Source organism: Scylla paramamosain, chromosome 8, assembly GCF_035594125.1.
Source record: "Scylla paramamosain isolate STU-SP2022 chromosome 8, ASM3559412v1, whole genome shotgun sequence".
Taxonomy (NCBI): Eukaryota; Metazoa; Arthropoda; class Malacostraca; order Decapoda; family Portunidae; genus Scylla; species Scylla paramamosain.
The window spans coordinates 24,474,540-24,494,550 of NC_087158.1; the positions used below are offsets into that span (position 1 = coordinate 24,474,540).

At 45.4% G+C, this 20,011-nt stretch overlaps 1 long non-coding RNA gene across 1 annotated transcript in view; it reads right to left on the minus strand.

Moving 5' to 3' along the window:
- Positions 1-1,530: 1,530 nt before the first annotated feature.
- Positions 1,531-20,011, minus strand: part of LOC135102598 (uncharacterized) — a 40,745-nt gene continuing 22,264 nt past the window's right edge. Inside the window, exon 2 of the long non-coding RNA XR_010269699.1 lies at positions 1,531-2,687. This is a non-coding gene — a long non-coding RNA (uncharacterized LOC135102598). The remainder of the gene's footprint in view (positions 2,688-20,011) is intronic.

Consider the following 20,011-nt stretch of genomic DNA (forward strand, 5'->3'; position numbering starts at 1 on the left):
AAAGAGAGAAGGCCATTAGAGACGACGGAGGAGGAGGAGGAGGAGGAGGAGGAGGAGGAGGAGGAGGAGGAGAGAGGCTCATATCGCGTGCGGACCTATTTGAAGGAGCGCTTACCCCATTGTGGAGTCTAGGCCACCCAGGATATTGCTCCCCGTCGCTACTGGCGCCCCTGCCCCCCTCCGCCACGCACATAGCCCCGGGGAAGGCGACGAAGGAGGAGCAGCAGCAGCAGGAGGAATAAGACGAGGGTTGGGAGGAGTGAGGGATGGAATAGTAAGCAGAAGATGAGGGAAAGGGGAGGATAAGGAGTAGAAAAGAGGAGTAGGAATAGTAAGGAGGAGGTGACGAAGGAGGGATAGCAGTAAGAGGAATGAGAGTAAACGATAAGGAAAAGGGACACTAATGGATGAGGAAAAGGACAAAAGAAGAGGAAGATAAGAAGGAAGGAAGGAAGGGAGGAAGGAAGGAAGGAACGAACGAACGAACGAACGAACGAACGAATGAACTAACGAAGGAAGGAACGAAGAATGGATGGAATGAAGAAATGAAGTGCAGAAGGAAGGAAGGAAAGAAAAAATAAAAGTGAGAAAGCAAGAAAGGAAGGAAGAAATGAAGGAAGAAAGGAATGAAAGAAGGAAGGAGAAAGATAAAGACGGGGGAAGGGAGGAAAAGAAGAAGGAATGAAGGAGATAAAAACAAAAGAAAGAAACGTAAGAAAGAGAGAGAGAGAGAGAGAGAGAGAGAGAGAGAGAGAGAGAGAGAGAGAGAGAGAGAGAGAGAGAGAGAGAGAGAGAGAGAGAGAGAGAGAGAGAGAGAGAGAGAGAGAGAGAGAGAGAGAGAGAGAGAGAGAGAGAGAGAGAGAGAGAGAGAGAGAGAGAGAGAGAGAGAAAAGTACAAAGCAGTGACAGGCATGATGGGCGAGTGTCAGACAGGAGGAAGGGAAGGTGAGACAGACAGACACACAGACATACGCGCTTGCCATTCAACTTGAAACACGACGAGTAAAGAAAAGGAACATGATCAAAGGGAAGGTCGAGAGTGACACACCAGATTACATTTTTCTCGTCACATGATCCTTAAAACTAAATAAAGACTAAGAACACGAGAGAAGCAGGAAATAAAACAACAAAGAGGAATAGGGAAGAGGAGAAGACAGTGAGAGAAAAAAATAAATAAAACTTCGCTTCTCATGACAAAGACACGTACGGAGTAGGAGGAGGAAGAGAAGAGAATAAAATAGAAGAGGAAAGACGGAAGGGAGGATGAGCTTAATGAGAAGAGGGGAATGCAAGGGAAATAGGAGAAGAGGATAAACGTGGCACAAGGGAAGGAGGAATAAGATATAGGAAGATAAGTAGACATTCAAGGGAAGCTAAATGAAAGGTGGAGGAATTGCACGAAATGCTTGTATTAATGGAGGAAGGAGAAGAAAGAGGAGGAGAGGGAGGAGGGAAAGGGAGCGCGGGGGAGGAAGAAAAAACAAAGATGACAAGCAGTGGAATGGATAGGAAGAGGATGAAAAATCGAGCTTAGAGGAGGAAACGAAGATCCATAGAAATGAACAGACGTGGAGATGATGGAGATAAGGGAGGTGGAGAATATCATGTATAGTAAGGTGGATGAGGTGGAGATGAAAGTGGATACACTCACCAGCTGGACATTATTTCGAAGGCCACTTCCTTGTTTGCTATAAGATAAGACATGCCTCTAAGGGATTCCTCCCACCATCAACATTCCCGTGTCCCGCATGAGGCCTGTGTACACTGCAACTCACCTACTTGGTCAGGCAAAAATCAAGAAGCTCTACTCACCTAGATTGAAGGCCACGGCATGGGGCAGCAACCCGAGCAGGAGGAAGGAATGGAGAGGCAGCAGGAGGGCCACCAGGGGGGACCGACCCGAACCCCTGAGGCTCATCCGACACCGAGAGTTGCAGCGTTCGCTCGGCCACGCCTCCCTCGGGTCACTCCTCGGTTTCGCCTCTTTCCTGCCTGCCGCCGGTCGAGGGGCTTTCACTGAGGAGGCACTCGAGCGTCCCGCGGCCCCGAGCGGGCGGGAGGGTGAGGCCACAGAGGTTCCCATTAGATATTCACTACACAGGGCCCCGCGTTTTCCTTTCGAGGTGTCCAAATGGTTCCTCCTGCAGAAGCACTGGGTAGGAGGCGTAAGGGGGAAGGAGGAAGGAGCGGCGAGGCGGCCTGCCTCTGAGGCCTCCTTCAGCAGGGAATCCTGAGAGTCCTGCGGCGCCATGCTGCTTCCTTCAGGGCGCGCGGCGGCGGTGCACGGCGGCCATCTTCGTACACCGCCCCCTGAGCCTCGCCTCAACACCGCGGCAACCTCCCCCACCGCACCCTGGCGCGCATCACCTCCACCTCACGGCTGCTGCTGCTGCTGCTGCTGCTGCTGCTGCTACTGCTGCTACCGAGGGTCAGGGTTGGGCAATGGACTTGTCACTTCGTCCTTATAACTTAAGAGTTTCAACACTCGTGTTCTTTTGTGCTCTTAATGTTTCACACTCTCCGATCTTACTACAATTATAATTCGTTGTATTCCGTAAGTAGCGTTGTGTACAGAGGATTACTTCATTCCGTTAGCTATTAAAACACTTTCATTCCTTTCCTCCCGGTGACGTGATGCGCCGCTGCTTGGCCGCGGCATCTGCCTCCACCACCAGGAAGGAGAACACCTGCAAGGAACAAAACTGGATTTAATTTACACAAACATGAAAGGAATAATTACCTCTCTCTCTCTCTCTCTCTCTCTCTCTCTCTCTCTCTCTCTCTCTCTCTCTCTCTCTCTCTCTCTCTCTCTCTCTCTCTCTCTCTCTCTCTCTCTCTCTGATAAAAAAAAAGCTACATATCTTTGAGCGTAGTTAAATCATTTATAACCTTCATTTCTAGTCTAGTACACACACACACACACACACACACACACACACACAGACATCTAACCACCCCCGCCACCCTACATACTAACTACATCCCATCCACAAAAAACAAATTATGTTGCTTCGTTACCGATTCCAGCGCGAGAAAATAAACTTTGCGCAAGAACTTTATGTGGACGAGGCAGATACATAATGGAGCAAGGCGAGGCCGAGCTGTAATTGTTGTCGGCACCACCACCACCACCACCACCACTACCGCTACCACTACCACCACCACTCGGACACCCGCCACGGTATTATCGTAGGAACTTTTACATAAAGAGAAAGGCTGGCGCGACACGGCATGTGTGTTTGGGGAAGGAAAGGAAGGGAGATGGTAGGGAAGGTACGGGAGGGGTGACGCAAGGGAACAGAGTCATTACGAGTCTGCTTTGTTTTATTCACTTAATTTATCCGTTTGTGTCTTAATGTAAAAGACGAGTACGGGTGTTTTTATTCCAGTTATTTATTTATTTATTTTTTTTATTATACATCTGCTTTCGTGAGAATGAAGTAAAAACACTTCTAGTATACCTGCGCACCACACACACCACACACACACACACACACACACACACACACACACACACACACACACACAGAGGCTCATTCATATCAAGAAAGCATAGAAAATGTAGCACTGTGTGATAAGCAAAGGAATGACATATGAATAAAAGACACTGTTACCAAGACGTGTGTGACAGGAACCTAATGAATATCCTTTAACAAAAAAACATTCCACCTATCACGTGTGTGTGTGTGTGTGTGTGTGTGTGTGTGTGTGTGTGTGTGTGTGTGTGTGTGTGTGTGTGTGTGTGTGTGTTCGTGTGTGTGTGTGTGTGTGTGTGTGTGTGTGTGTGTGTGTGTGTGTGTGTGTGTGTGTGTGTGTGTGTGTGTGTTTGCTCGCTCGCCAGGCTGGTAGCAAAGTGTGTGCCGCGCCGCGTGTGATAAAAGACGATAATAAATTCCCATATAAAAGAAATAACCGCGGCTCGTCCTTCACTCCGCGGCCTCCATTCTTCTCCGGGAGGCTCCGAGTAATGAATAAACTTCACACGAGGGATCATTAAAAACACGGCCGGCGGGGGGCAGGTGACCACTAACTGCACACTTCGTCTACCTAAATCAGCAACCTAATTTACGGCACCTGCCAGAGTCGAGGGAGAGAGGCCCTTAAGAATGGGGGCCTTAGGGGTGATGGGCTTCTCCTCCACGGCGGCTGGTTAGTCCCCTCGTGTCCCGCCAGGATGGTTTGTTTATTGGTGATGCCTACGTGTGCTGGAATGAATATCTGGTGCAGTTTCTCATTCCCTGTCTGCCACTGTTACATTTCTATCAGTCCACGATCATGTTTCACTCTCTCTTTTCTCGGTTTTCTTTACTTGTCTGTTGCCTTTTTATTTATTCTTTTTCTTCTTCTCTCGTTCGTATCTTTTTTTATTTTACTTTCTCCTCTTTTATTTCTTGCTTTAATTGTTTTCTCTTCTCTTTTTTTTTACTTTATTTGTCCGTTATCTCTTCATCTCTATCTCTGCTGTTTACTTTCTTCTTTTCTTCATCCTTTCCCTTCCTCCGTTCCATTATATCCTCACTTATCTCTATTATTTTCTTTATTTTCCTTTTCTTCCCCTATACATTTAAAAAAAAAAATCGAATTTTTTCCCTTGCTTTCCTCTCTAACTTCGATCTATCTTACTTCCACCGACCTTCATCCCTCACCCCTCCTCACTTTTATTCTCTATTTGCCCTATGCTTCTATCACCCGAGTTTCTTTCTTCTCTTCCTTCTAATGTTTTATTTCACCTTCTTCTATCTCCCCTTTTCTCCTCCCTATCAAGTTTTCATCATCCGAATCTTTTCCCTTCCTCCTCTCATCTCCCTTCCTTCGTTCTTACTTTCATCTACCTTTCTCCCGCGCTTCACCTGCCTCTCCTCGCCACCACTCACGCTACCACGCCATTAACGAGCCGAAAAAGGAAGTATCTCGCCCTTTTCGTCGTAATCACACGGGCTCGACGCGGCACTCCGGGCGGGGCAGGGCGGGAGCAGCTGAGTGGGTGCGGAGGATACGAATGTTCTACTAAATTTGCCGATTTTTCATTCCGAGTTCTCTTTAAGGTTCCGCTGCGTGCCTCATTCACTGCTTTATTATAGTGCTTTACTTTATTTTATCTTATCTACTCTACTGTGTCCCCTTTCTACTTTGCAGTTTTTTTCTTTAATTTTTTTTTTCATATGTTTATTAGTTTCCTTGTTTGTTTGTTTCTCAGGGGTACTTTTCTTTCTATTCATTTTTTTTTGTCTATTTCCACGTTTGTGCTATTTGTTTTTCCTTTTTTTCTTTTTTTCGTGATGAATGTAGTGTGGTAGTGCGTTAGTTCTCTCTCTCTCTCTCTCTCTCTCTCTCTCTCTCTCTCTCTCTCTCTCTCTCTCTCTCTCTCTCTCTCTCTCTCTCTCTCTCTCTTACCCTTCCTCACTGTACGACTTCCTCTACTGGTCTAAAATTATTCACACCCTCACTCAGTTTCTCTCTCTCTCTCTCTCTCTCTCTCTCTCTCTCTCTCTCTCTCTCTCTCTCTCTCTCTCTCTCTCTCTCTCTCTGTCCCCTAACATTTTCCCACCCTTCACCTTTCTGTCCACCTTCGCCTCACCCGGACAGTCGCGTCAATCCTTTTTACTCACCTCTGACCCTTCCCTCCCGTCTCGTCGTCCCATTCCACCGCCAGGCCACTCATCCGCCCTTCCTTTTTCCCCTTCCCTCCCTCCGCCCACTCCGTTATCAACCGTACATTGACAAAAGCAATTAAAACCTCGATAGGTGGACTATAAATCTGCCGGGGATGAACGCTTCCCCGCCTGGCACTCACTGGCACTGTGGCACTCACCCACCTCCCTCTCCTGCTCCCCCTTGACGGACCATCCATTACTGAGCGTCATCCAAACGATATCCACTTCTACCCGACATCCATCTGTCCCCAGTCATTCTATCCACACAGCTGCTCCTGCTCAATATTCAGTTGTGAATAAAGGATGTGTGGGTATGTGTCATTTGGGAGGGTTTAAATACTTTAGGAAGTGTCTCTTGTATTTAGTATTTGCTAGATCCAATGTTCTGGAATAATAATGTTGGAATGTTGACGCAACACACACACACACACACACACACACACACACACACACACACACACACACACACATACTAGTCCGTGCATGCGTGTGCTTACAGACAACCTTTTAATTTACAACATAAAAAATAGTGCGTTATCAAGTTAATCATCTAGTACAACTTATATTTACTAACTTATTCTTACGTACTTCGATTTACAAGAAAACACTAAATAAAACGCAAAAAAAAAAAAAAAATCTACACAAAACCGCAGTAATATGAAGGGTTGGGAAGCAAAGCGTACTGTCTTGCCCTGAGAACACAGCGAGGTTAATGAATCGTCTCACCGGAGCGTTCACAAAGCTTCGAAGCAGCGGTGACTCGCGGCGTGGTACCGGAAGGGCTTCATAATAAGATTCGAATCCCTGCTTCCTGCTTGTGGGGCTTCATATCAACATCATAGTAGGCTTTGTGTGTGTGTGTGTGTGTGTGTTAGTACCCTTTCCACCTTCATCTACATTTGTTACAGATGAAATAACATGGCAAAACCCACATGACACACACACACACACACACACACACACACACACACACACACACAATGAAGCACACCAGAATCACAACAACACACACATTCCCCAACGAAAAAAAGATCAAAGAAAAAATAAACTAACCATATTGATAAGAAGAAAAGAAACACGTGTCGTTTCGAGCAAAAAAATAAATTCGAAGGCTGTGATATATAAAAAACATGAAGGGCGAAAGTAATAAGGCTTCCCAAGGTGTACTTCTCCCGTTTCCCGCCAGGTAGGAAGGTCACGGCTGGAGGAGGGAGGAGGGAACAGGAGTGAGGATGAGGAAGAGGAAGAGTGACAGGAGAAACAGGAAGAATGATATGAGGAAGTAGGAAGTGGATGGGACAATAAAGGAGGAGGAAAGGGATACAGATGGTCATTTTCGAAGAAGAAGAACAAGAAGAACAAGAAGAACAAGAAGAAGAAGAAGAAGAAGAAGAAGAAGAAGAAGAAGAAGAAAAGAGAATCTGTAATAAAAAAGGAGTGCTAGCAATAGTGAGAAGGAGGAAAAGGAGGATAAAAAAGCTAAAGAAGGATAAGAAAGGTGAAATTAGAAGATAGAAAAGACGAGGAGGAGGATAATAAAAAAGAGAGTGCAGAGTAAGAGGAGAAGCAAAATGAATAGGAAAAAGAGAGGAAGTGGAGGAGAAAGAGGATAAAGAGACAGCTCAAGAAAATGAGAATGGACGAGGGAGAAGAGGAGAGGAATTCGGAAGAACAGAGGAGGAGGAGGAAAAATAATGCTAGAGAGAGAGAGAGAGAGAGAGAGAGAGAGAGAGAGAGAGAGAGAGAGAGAGAGAGAGAGAGAGAGAGAGAGAGAGAAAACGATGATGCAAACAAAACTATTCGGATAAAGATTCTCTCTCTCTCTCTCTCTCTCTCTCTCTCTCTCTCTCTCTCTCTCTCTCTCTCTCTCTCTCTCTCTCTCTCTGTGGGACAAGACTCCAAATGACCTTGACATGACGGAAGAGAAACGGTGCACCCTGGAGGAAGACGAGGAGGAGGAGGAGGAGGAGGAGGAAGACGAGGAGGAGGAGGAGGAGGAGGAGGAGGAGGAGGAGGAGGAGGAGGAGGAGGAGGAGGAGGAGGACTGTGGCTATGTTGCAAGATTGACTGTTATTGCGTCGAGCTAATGGCAGTGATTAAAAGGACTCATGATTCAGAGATGTAGCGGCAGACTTGGCAACAACGCCTGAGGAGGGAGGGAGGGAGGGAGGGAGGGAGGGAGGGAGAGGAGAGGAGAGGAGAGGGAGGGGAAGAAGAAGAAGAAGAAGATAGAAATAAGAAAAAAAAAGTAGAACAGAATGAGATGGACAAGGAAGACGAAAGAAAGGAAGACGGAAAAGTTTAATATAGAAGAAAAAGATGAAGAATAAATAGGAAGAATACGAGAAACAAGAAGAAGAGCGAAAACGTAAGAGGAAAGCGAATGAGGAAGATAAGGAGGAGGAGAAAGAGAAAGGAATGAAGAGGAAGAGGGAACATGAAAAGAAAACTATGAATAATGACTAAAAAACGTGAGAGAGAGAGAGAGAGAGAGAGAGAGAGAGAGAGAGAGAGAGAGAGAGAGAGAGAGAGAGAGAGAGAGTTCAGTATTTTACCTTAATTAAACTCACTTAGGGCGGCCGGAGTCGTAGGCAACGCTTTGTCATCGTAGATATTTTATTTCCTTTCGAGGATTAGAATGCGAGTAGGGTGTTCTAATTAGAGTGTGAGGGAAGGAGGGAAGGAAGGAGGGAAGGAGGAAAGGAGTGAGCAGTAAGAAAGGAGGCTATTTATATTATTTTTTTTCTGTACCTCTTCTTCTACTGAGCTTCTTTTTCTGCCTCTTCTTCTTCTCCATCGTCTTACATCACATCCCCATTTCTTTCGATCTATTCCAGTTCATTTCATTCTTTCTCTTGATTTTTTGTACTCCCATTCCTCCTCCTCCTCCTCCTCTTCCTCATTTTCGTGTAAATTCTCAGGTAAACAATGAGGGTAGGTACGACATGGGCTTTTAATTAAAAACTTCGTATGCGAGTGTGTGTGTGTGTGTGTGTGTGTGTGTGTGTGTGTGTGTGTGTGTGTGTGTGTGTGTGTGTGTGTTGACTTTGCTATAAACTTGCCACAGCCTACGTCCAATAATCGTTACCTTCATCAAATAGCAGCATTCTCCCTCCTCCTTCTCCTCCTCCTCCTCCCCTTCTTTCCCCCTCCTCCCCTCCCCTTCCCCGCCAGCCGCCGCAGCATCCCTCACCTGCGTCGCCTCGCCCGCAAAGGAAGGCATCATTTGTCTTCCGCCCTGTGCCTTATTAGCTCACTTCGCAGCCTGAGGTGTTGCACGGATCTGAGAGAGGTCCTAAATTATTTTCAGAAGCCGCTACTGTGTTCACTTCTTACTACTGTGCTGCATGAGAGAGAGAGAGAGAGAGAGAGAGAGAGAGAGAGAGAGAGAGAGAGAGAGAGAGAGAGTGTGTGTGTGTGTGTGTGTGTGTGTGTGTGTGAAAAAATAAAGTAATTCGCCTCGGGAAGGTACACGACTCCACGGGCCCGCCCAGCCACACAGGCCGCCATTAATTTCAATTTGTATGCAAATCAAATTTAACAATCAGTCAGTCAGTGCTGCTGCTGGAGCAACAGTACCAACCAACAGTAGCAAAAAGAGGGAACACTGGGCCAAACCACCACCTCCACCACCAGTACACCGCCACGGACACGGCCAGTAGCAGGAGCACCGAGAGATAAAACTGTGCTATCAGGGAGTGAAAGGACACATCACACAAAAAGTGGCCCTCGCCTCGTCCTCTTTCTCCCGCCGATTGCGCCGCACAGAGACTGCCTGCCGTGCTTTCTTCTGAGAGAAACTGTTTGCTGAAATGAGCCTCTCCCCGCGACAAAGGCCCACTGACCCACACACATCCACACACACACACACACACACACACACACACACACACACACACACACACACACACACACAGAGCGTCATCACTGTACGATTGTAGGAGTCTCATCAGGGTCGGTCCATTACACAGGCAAGCGCTACTTTCCTCTTCACAAAGGACCCGCAGTGGCCTAATTTTCAGTGTGGGAAGGAAGGCGGAATGTTCACCGGTTTATAATGATGTGGAGGTGGATAGCTGAGGTGGATGGTGCGAGTGGATGCTAAGGAGAGATTGCAGGCGTGGATGCTTGGGGGGGAAGGAAGAGGAAAATGAGTATGGGGAGAACATGTGAAGGAAGGTAAGGAATAAATTGTTGATGGTCTACAGACTGACATACTTTCTTTTCACCACCTTTTTTTCTTGCATCTCTCTCTCTCTCTCTCTCTCTCTCTCTCTCTCTCTCTCTCTCTCTCTCTCTCTCTCTCTCTCTCTCTCTCTCTCTCTCTCTCTCTCTCTCTCTCTCAACAGGCACAAACAGGTGCAGGTGCGTCTTTGTGAGCTTCATATTCCTCCTTACTTCAGACACACACAGAAAATAAGAAAGATGCTTCAAACTGCCTGCTTCCTTTTTGCACTTTACATTCGCGACACACACACAAACACACACACACACACGGCACCTGATCACCTCTACAGCACGAAGGACACGCGGCTTCCCCACACCAGACGAGTGTAAATATAATGGAAGTGTATTAGGGCGCGGCGGGAATGGGAGGAAGCTAATTAGATTATTGAGGGCGGCGATTAGGGAGGATGTGACAAGGGGACTTAATTGAGGAGGAGGAAGGGCAATAAAGGAGGAGAGAAGAAGCTAAGAAGGGAAGGAGGGGCAGATACAGGCGCAGAATGTTGGGTACATATTAGGAAGGAGAGTGAAAGAAATGACACTATGATACTGGGTTAATGAAGTGATATGATAAAGTACCTGGTATGTTAGTCTCTTTTATGATAGACAGGTGAAGTGGATGAGGCAGGCAGGTGAAGTGCCGCTTATGACTACCAAGTGCCCAGGTGAAATAAGCCGCTAATCAATAAAGGGAAAGGAAGGGACGAAAAAAAAAATAGCAGGAATATGAAAGATACGCAGGTGATGTAAAGTAATATATACAGAGAGAAAAGCAAGGCCGAACAAAGAGAAGGCAACCGTGCGAACATGATATACGCACGAGTGATAAAGAAACTGCATATACAAAGATACAAAAATAAATGAAAATAAAATGAAAAAAAAAACGCACGTGTGAAATAAATACGTAGATATTACAAGGGAAACGAAAAGTAAAAACTAAAAACAAGAATATGAAAATGAATGAAATAAAGAAGAAATGACTTAAGGAAGGAAGGAGGGAACGGGCAAACGAAGAAAAGAATGGAAAGAAAGTGGGAAAGATGGAAAGAAGCAAAGAAGAGAGGGGAAACTAAATGGGTAGGTAGGTAGGTAGGTAGGGAGTCACGTGAAGCGAAGGGAAACGGGCCAGACTAGATAAACAGATAAAGAGGACAGAGATAATTAAGTGGAAATACCTTTATGTTAATGAGATTGAGGGAGGAAATACTAATAGGCTGAAGAAGGAAGAGAGAGAGACAAGGGAGGGGAGATGTAGAGGCGAGAAGGGAGGAGAGGAGAGGAAAAGGGGGAAGAGCAGGAGGAGGAGAAGAGAGGGAGGTTTAATGAAGGACGCAGCAAGGAGAACAGAAGAGGGTAGGATAGGGTGAAGCTTTGGTGGTGGTGGTGGTGGTGGTGGTGGTGAGAGAGAGAGAGAGAGAGAGAGAGAGAGAGAGAGAGAGAGAGAGAGAGAGAGAGAGAGAGAGAGAGAGAGAGAGAGAGAGAGAGAGAGAAAGCAAATATCAAAGTTTTAAAAGGGTTATTGTCGAGGAAAAAAGGAAAGCATGTTTTAGTAGCTACAGCGCGGCTCTGTTGGCTGTCTGTCTGTCTGTCTGGCTGTCTGGTTCGTAGTTAATTAGCGAATCTGTGTCTGTATGTATATGTTCTCTCTCTCTCTCTCTCTCTCTCTCTCTCTCTCTCTCTCTCTCTCTCTCTCTCTCTCTCTCTCTCTCTCTCTCTCTCTCACCAGAAGCTTTATTATAGTACCTACCGGACGAAATTAATTATCTACCTGAACACATCATGGTAATAATATTCTCTTATCTCGCACTGATGTTCTTAAGAGTGTTCCAAAAGATACCAGCGCTCTATACTCACTGATTCCTCTCCTTCACACTGCCAGGTTATCGCCACTAAATAAATATGCTGAGAAAAATATTAAGAAAGAAGACCAAGAAGAGTACCTGTGCTATAAAAAATAAATAAAGTGCATGGAAAAGATAATAAAGAGATAGAATAAGATGTAGATAGAAAATATAAATGACACAAGTGAATAAAATAGGCTGCGATAAAGTGATGAAGTGCGACACGGAGAGAAAAGAATATTAAGCGTAGAAAATAAAATGTGAGAAAAAAAAATTCTTACGGAGGGAAATGTGGAAAATATTAGAAAACGTGCATGTTGACAAAAGGAAAAAGGAATGACAGCAATTAAAGATAAATGAGGGTGACAGCGGGATAGAAGAATAACAAAAATAAATTAAGGTAGCAAGTGACGAGAGACAACAAAACGAGGCTAAATAATAAATAAACACGAGAATAAACGAGAATAAAGTTGGAAAATCAAACACACGAAAGAGAAAAAAAGAAAATGAACAGTACAAGAAAACAAACCAACTAAAAAAGAAAAAAAGAGAAGAATAATAAAGAAAATATAAGTACGCAAAATACCAGAGGAGAAAAGAAATTAACCTGAAAAATTAGACAGACGGACTCACACACACACACACACACACACACACACACACACACACACACACACACACACACACACACACACACACACTTCACGCAGGCGAGATAATCACGGCCAACCTGCGCATCCAATGAACTGCATTAATTAGTGTTGCCGTATTAGGAGTTTTATGGTGATTTTTATCTTTCGTTAAAATGAGAGAATGTGAGCAATAGCAGGAAGGAAGGGGGAGACAGGGGAGGGGGAGAAGAGAGGAGAAAAGAGGGCGGTAATGAGGAGAAGGAAGATAGAAAGAGGGGAGAGGGAGAGGGAGAGGGAGAGAAGGCGAGGGAGAGGGAGAGGGAGAGGGAGGGAGAGAGGGAAGGGGCTGAAGATGAGGGGAGTAATTGTAATAACATCACAACCTCACAACATGCAAACCTTCTCTCTCGCTCCTCCTCCTCCTCCTCCTCTTCCTCCTCCTCCTTCCGTTCCTAGTAATGATTTCTCTCTGTTGTTCTTTCTTTTATTTTTGTTTTATTTGTATGCATCTTCGCCGTTATAGTTTCCATTTTCTTCATCTTTCTCTTCCTCCATCTTTTTTTTTCTTTTCTCCCTCTTATTGTTTCTATTCTTTTCTATTTTCGTGTGAACAGTTTTCCCAGTTTCCACGTTTCTGTTCGTCTCCCTTTCACTAAGTCTCTCTCTCTCTCTCTCTCTCTCTCTCTCTCTCTCTCTCTCTCTCTCTCTCTCTCTCTCTCTCTCTCTCTCTCTCTCTCTCTCTCTCTCTCTCTCTCTACTACAACTACTACAACTATCACTAATGTTGGTATTGTAGTTGTTGTTGCCTAAGCTGATGTTATTACTACTATTACTGCTACTTGTAGGTAAGATCTATTCTCTAACACGCAGGTAGTGTATCTTCTGCGTCAGTACATACATATGCAACTATCATCATGGACTGGGAATACGAGTCATTTCTTATCTATTTCCTTATCTTATTCCTTATCTATATATATTCTTTTCTTTCTTTTTGTCTCCCTTCCTAGTATGCTCTGACATGTATAAAGGTTTTCTGATTTTTTTTTTACCACTACTACTACTACTACTACTACTACTACTACTACTACTACTAAGGTCGGCCTTCCTCTAACGCGATCATTTTTTTTTCTGCAAGGCCGTCACGTTTGAGGATGATCGACTGTACTACTGCTACTACTACTACTACTACTACTACTACTACTACTACTACTATTCATACCCTTTATACAGCTCAAAACATCAGGAATTCTGTAACGCTACCCGTCACAAAATCCCGAAGGAGGAGACCTAACATTAGTCCTATCTGAAGGAGGAGGAGGAGGAGGATGAGGAGGAGGAGGAGGAGGAGCGCCACAGTACTCGCCCCATACCATTGCGACACAGTTGGGGGAGGGGAACTATTAATATTTGATTCCCGTCGACGTCTCCAGGCGCGGGAAGTGATAAAATACTCCGCTACTTGGCCCTAATCCCTCTGGTGGCCGTACCGGGAAGCGCCCAGACTTATGGTTCGTTTCCCAGTAGTGGACACTGTACTTCACCTCCCTGCCTGCCTCGCCCTGTGTAACTCAGTGCCGAAATATTACTTGGTACTTTTTGCGTGTGTGGGTATGTGCGTGTGCGTGTGTGTGTGTGTGTGTGTGTGTGTGTGTGTGTGTGTGTGTGTGTGTGTGTGTGCGTGTGTGTGTGTGAGGAAGTTCTAATACTGCTTATGTTTTTTTGTGTTTTTTTGTGGTGGTGGGTGCGTTTTTTTTTCATAGTCCTATTGAATTTGGTGTTTGCTGGTTTTGTTATTTATTCATACGTAACTCTCTCTCTCTCTCTCTCTCTCTCTCTCTCTCTCTCTCTCTCTCTCTCTCTCTCTCTCTCTCTCTCTCTCTCTCTCTCTCTCTCTCTCTCTCTCTCTCTCTCTGTGTGTGTGTGTGTATGTGTGTGTATGCGTGTGCGGTTATATTATAGGGTGCAAGTTTCTGGGTATGGTTAGAATGATTATTTCATCTGTTGATTTACTGCACGTTTATTGCTATTGACTTCACTGTTTATTCATTACCTCTCTCACTTATTCAGTTTGCTGGTCATGCTAGTATCATTATTGCCTTTTCGATTCATCTTGTGCTCCTACTGACTTCTTTAACAATGTCGCATTAACGAAGTTTCTTATTAATGCATTCCTTTGTCTGTTTTCTTCATGCATTCTTCATTCGAGCATATTGATATTTATTTGTGCCCTTTTCTAGTAACTTCTTCATGTTGCATTATGTTTAACTAAAGTGTAACTGTGTAAACTGATGGACTGTCTTATGTCTATGTGTGTGTTGGTCAAGTGATGTTGCGTAGATATCCATGCTAAATATTTTATGTAATCCATGCGTTACTGCCCAGTATATCTCTCATTACTTTGTGCCACGGTACTAAGAACTCCATTTCAAGTTATATAATTATTTCCTTAGTGAGCGAGAAAGTTAGCGCCACCAATATCACAGGAACTTAGAATTAACTCATAACTTAGTGAGAAGCCATTCCTATTGTGGTGGGGCACTGAAGGACTGTCGTGTGTGTGTGTGTGTGTGGGTGTGTGTGTGTGTGTTAGTGTTAGTGTCTACGCGAGTTTCCATATATTTACACTACATAATCTGAAATCTATGAGTAACTGTACAATACGTCTCTCTGTTTCATGGCATAGTACAAAGAAAACCATATTAAATCTGATACTTCCTTAGTCATTCGGCAATAAATTTAGTATTACCAATAACTTATGAACTTGTAGTATCTGATAAGCTAGTGTGAAGCCATTTCCGTATTGTACCGCGGCCTGAGTGACTGACTGACAAAGTGATTGATTTTCAGAGAGGTAACAGCAGGTCGCAGGATGTCGTGTGCCGAGGGTCGCTGTGTACACCTGCAGAGGCTCCTGTGTCTAAAATGTGAAGGCACGGTATTCTTTCCCTGTTGAAAGATCTCTTTGCTTTAGGTGTTGGGATCCTCTTTACTCAGGTGCCTCAGACTGCAGGTGTACTGTTTGTTTGTTTGTTTGTTTGTGTGTGTGTGTGTGTGTGAGGGGGATAGTGCAGGTTCGAGTCGACACACACACACACACACACACACACACACACACACACACACACACACACACACACACACACATTACGCATCAATTATTACTAAAGCCGAGTGATTGAGGGTTGCTAGAGGCATGGGAGGGAAAAGGGAGGGGAATGAAAGAGGGAAAGGCAAAGAGGGGGTACAATGATGGGAAGAACACGAAAAAAAAGAGGGCAAAGATGAAAATTAGGTGACATGAAAAATATAGGGAGATGATAGGAGAGAAGAAAAGGAGGGGAGAGAGGGAAAGAAAGGGAAGAAGGGAGGGAAAAGGGAGAAAAGGGGGAAGGAGAAAAGGGGAGAAGGAGGGGAAGGGATAGGATGGGAGGGAAGGGAGGGAGAGAAGGACAAAGAAAGTTAAGATCGTGTGGGATTATTGACTAAGCTGTTGTTGTTGTTGTTGTTATTGTTTTTGTCGTTTTTCGTTGCTATTGTCGTTTTTGTTGTTGTTCCAAGTAGTGATGTTTGCTGTGGTGGTTTCACACACACACACACACACACACACACACACACACACACACACACACACACACACACACACACACACACACACACACACACAACATAAACAAATACATAGGACAAAACAAACAAAATCGACAACACACACACACACACACACACACACACACACACACTACATGTTCTCCACCACCACCACCACCACCAGCAAGGGTTAGTACCACAACAATACCCGTCCTCCTCCCTGTCTTTGTCCGCCCGACGCACGCTGCCACACGCCACACGCACACCCACACCTAAGGCCCACACTCCCGTCGCGGCGGCGTGGCTCGCTCGGCCGTGTGTGGTGGCTTCCGTGTGGCGTGGCCCCCTCACGCCCCCGCCGGGAGATTATAAGCTGCGAGAGGCAGTGCATCGGGCGAGCAACAAAGAGCAGCGCGGCGTGATAGCAAGGTAGAACAGGTTAAAAACAATGTTCCTGCTGTGTCTTCGTCAGGGTACTGCTGCCGCCCTGGATCTCCCACCGTTCCACCCTCCCACCCCCTTCCTTGTGCTACCGGGAAGAATGGAGAGGGAGGAACAGGGTGCTGGAAGGGTCGATTGAGGAAGGAAGGGAAAGGATACTGGGGTAGTAAGGGAGTGGAGTATAGAATAGAGAAAGAAAGGGATGGGGATGATGTAGAAAGGGTAGGAAGGAAGGGGAAAGAGTGGGAGCTGGAAGTGAATAGCGTGTGGAATAGATGAGGAGTGAGGAAGGGAGGGATGGATTGAGGTGGAGGGGAATAGAGTGTGGATGAGGTGAGGAGTGAGGAAGGGAGGGAGTGGAAGAACATTAAGGTAGGAAGGGAATGAGTGTGAATAGGTGACGGGCGAGGAAGGGAAGGTTAAAGCGATACTACTGCTGCACCTTTGTGAGTACCGGTGCACCGTTGAGCCTTCACTCCACTCCCTCTCTCTACTACAGGGCTGGGGGAGAATAGCATATGGGAGAGGAATAATAGAAATGGAAGAAAGGAAAGGCGACGAAAGGGAAGGGAAGGGAGGTAAAGGAGGGAAACGAAAAGAAAAGGAAACGAAAATAAAGGAAAGAAAAGAAAAGGAAAGAAAAGGAGAGGGAAGGAAAGGAAATGTAAGGACAAGAAAGGAAAGGATAGGATAGGAAGATAAAAAAAAATAAAGGGAAGAGAAGGGAAATGAAGGGAAAGGACACGAATGAAAGAGGAGAGAAGGAAAAGAAAGGGAAAATTAAGTAATTAAGTAAAGTAAGAACAGAGAAAAGCAAGTAAAGGAAGGAAAGGGATGGCAAGAAATAGAACAACATTCCAAATATTAAAGAGATAGGGAAGGAAAGAAAAAAAATTAGAGAAAACAAAGGAATACAAACGAAAAAAAAAAACACGTGAATAGTTGAAACGAAGAGTGAAAAATGAGAAAGGAAAGGATTAGAGGAGAGAAAAAAGAAACCCAGCCATCCACCCATCCATCCATCACTCCACCTGCTCCCCTATCCAATCCACCTAACAGCGCAGTCCAGCAGGCGTCGCGAGCCACATCCTGCACTTCACGAGTAAAACTTTGCCCAATCTTTCCACGGATTATTATTCTATATCGTGTGATTTAATTTTCTCCGTAATTTCTTCCACCTATTGACCAAGCACGTCCCTCCACCCTGAGTCCACCCCTACCTGAGTCCACCTTCATAACGCAGCTAGAGGACGAAGAAAAACTCACTCGTTTCGCTGCAGTTCCACGTAACAGTCGATGGCACAATGTTATGCTCCCGAGAACTCTTACATTACCGCTCCTATAATCAAGACGGGCCCGTGAAACCTCGCTTATTATATATTTTGTTGGTATATTAAAGAAATTCAATCCCTGTCCGTCTGTCAGTTCGTCTCTCTCTCTCTCTCTCTCTCGTCTCTCTCTCTCTCTCTCTCTCTCTCTCTCTCTCTCTCTCTCTCTCTCTCTCTCTCTCTCTACTAACAGCCCCCAAAAATCATCATAGAAAATAACAGCATAAATAAGTATCGCCATTTTCCCACCTCAGCCCTGCCTCGGCGTGGTCCTTCCTCTCGTACATCTATAAATAGCACCTGTGGACGTGTAATTAGTCAAGGTGAGGTGTAATCAAGCGGGACTTATACCTGCGTACGCCTATAACCCTGGTCGCTGTGTGTGCTGTCTATCAAACGTGTTCCTCTATAATCACGTACGGTACGAGAACGAACACCAATTATCCATGACGTGAGGCTACGATCTTATCCTCCTGCATATCAAAGCAACGTCACCCCACGCTACCGCTCGCCCGCCTCACCCCAGCCTACCTCACTCCTTTCCCATGTCACACCAGCCCACCCCAGTCCATTGCACCCTACCCAAGACTCTCCCACTAGTCAGCCAGCCGCCCACGTCACTCCCCTACCAGCAGCCCACCCACTTGCCAAGTCAGCCACGCACCCGTTCGCTTAGCCAGCCGCCCATCACCCACCCCCGTCCATGGCCAAGGAATAAACAGACGGGCGGTATAATCTCTCCCTCTAATTCTCCTTAATTAGTCTTTCTAATTACCCTACGTGTCCCCAGAACCGCCGTAAAAATAACACACCTGTGGCATACTTTTGTACTATTTTCTGATTACCAAATTGTTTTTTATTGTTTGTGTGCTCGTCCCTTCGCGCCACTACCTCCCTCTTACCTTCCTCCACCTCCTCCCCCCGCCTCACCTATGGGTACAGGTAAACGCCGGTAGACAGGTACGCAAAGTCAACATCCGAGGCTAATTACGTGTAGTTCAAGGTTTGCTGTTGGATTGGAGGCGCAGACCGTGAGTAACGCAGAGCCAACACCGTAGCACGTATCGGGAACAAAAAGCGAACAAGAAGGGATAAAGAAGCGTCATCTAAAGTCTGGTCTCAAAGTTTTGGTCATTTAAGGATGAAAGAGACAGCACTAGTACTTAGGATCACGAAAGAAAGGATCAAGAACTCTTATCTCTGGTCTGTTCTCTGCGATTGTTCATTTAAAGAAGAGACAACACTGTGGCACGTATGGAGAACAGGAATATATAAAAAAAACTCCCTTTGGACATTTAAAGAGGGAAAGGAGAGGGAAAGAAGTGAGACGAAAAAAGGAGACAATAGCCCTTTACATTATGGAGAACAAAAAGAGATCTAAAAGCACAATCTCTGGTCTGTTGTCGAAGGATTGGCCATTTAGAGAAAGTGAAAAAAAAAGAGGGAAAGAGGTGAAAGACGAAGAGGGCACAATAAAACTTTACAGTCTGTGTGGAGGAGGAAACAATCGAAAAAAAACAAAACCTGTTCGTGTAAAAAAAAGATAAAAAAGAAAATGGACAAAGGTAAAAACTCAACACAGGAAATTTACCTCGAATACAAAAAAAAAAAAAGTAAAGCTGGTAACACTGAAGCTCTCGTAAGTTAGCTGGCACTGGCACTACTGGCGGGTCATTGAGGTCAGCACTGCCACCCAGACCACGACCTTAAGTAACCTCTTCCCCCCTTTACTCCCCCCTCCCCACCTCTCGTGTCCTTCCCCCAAACAGTTCCATTCCCCTAAACCCCCACCCTTCCCTCCCCCCTTTTCCCTCTCCAACCAACTCCCCTCACCCTCTTCTATCCCTCCCCTCCCCCATCACCCCTATTCCCTAAAACCCTCGGCCAAAACCTTTCCCATCACGAAGACGACAATTTATTAATCCACGTCACCGACTCCCTAAACTACCAAAGTTTAAATGAACATTGGCCGGCCTCCCATGTCTCTCCCTACGAGCGATTAGACTTTGGAATTATAGGACCCAAATACACCCCAGCCAGATATATCACCTGATACAACCGAGGATTAAGGGGGTATAGATATTAGGCGTGTGCTGGTGGTGGTGGTGGTGGTGGTGGTGGTGGTGGTGGTGATGGCGGTGGTGGTTTTGGTAGAGCAGCTTTTATTTTTACTATCCTTCGCATTTTACTTTATCTTTAATCTATTTTTTTATTCTTCACAAGTCAAGGAGTCGGATCAAGAGCGCAGAATGAGGAGAAAATGCTTCATCTGCTGCTCCGCCCCAAAACATTGTTACAGA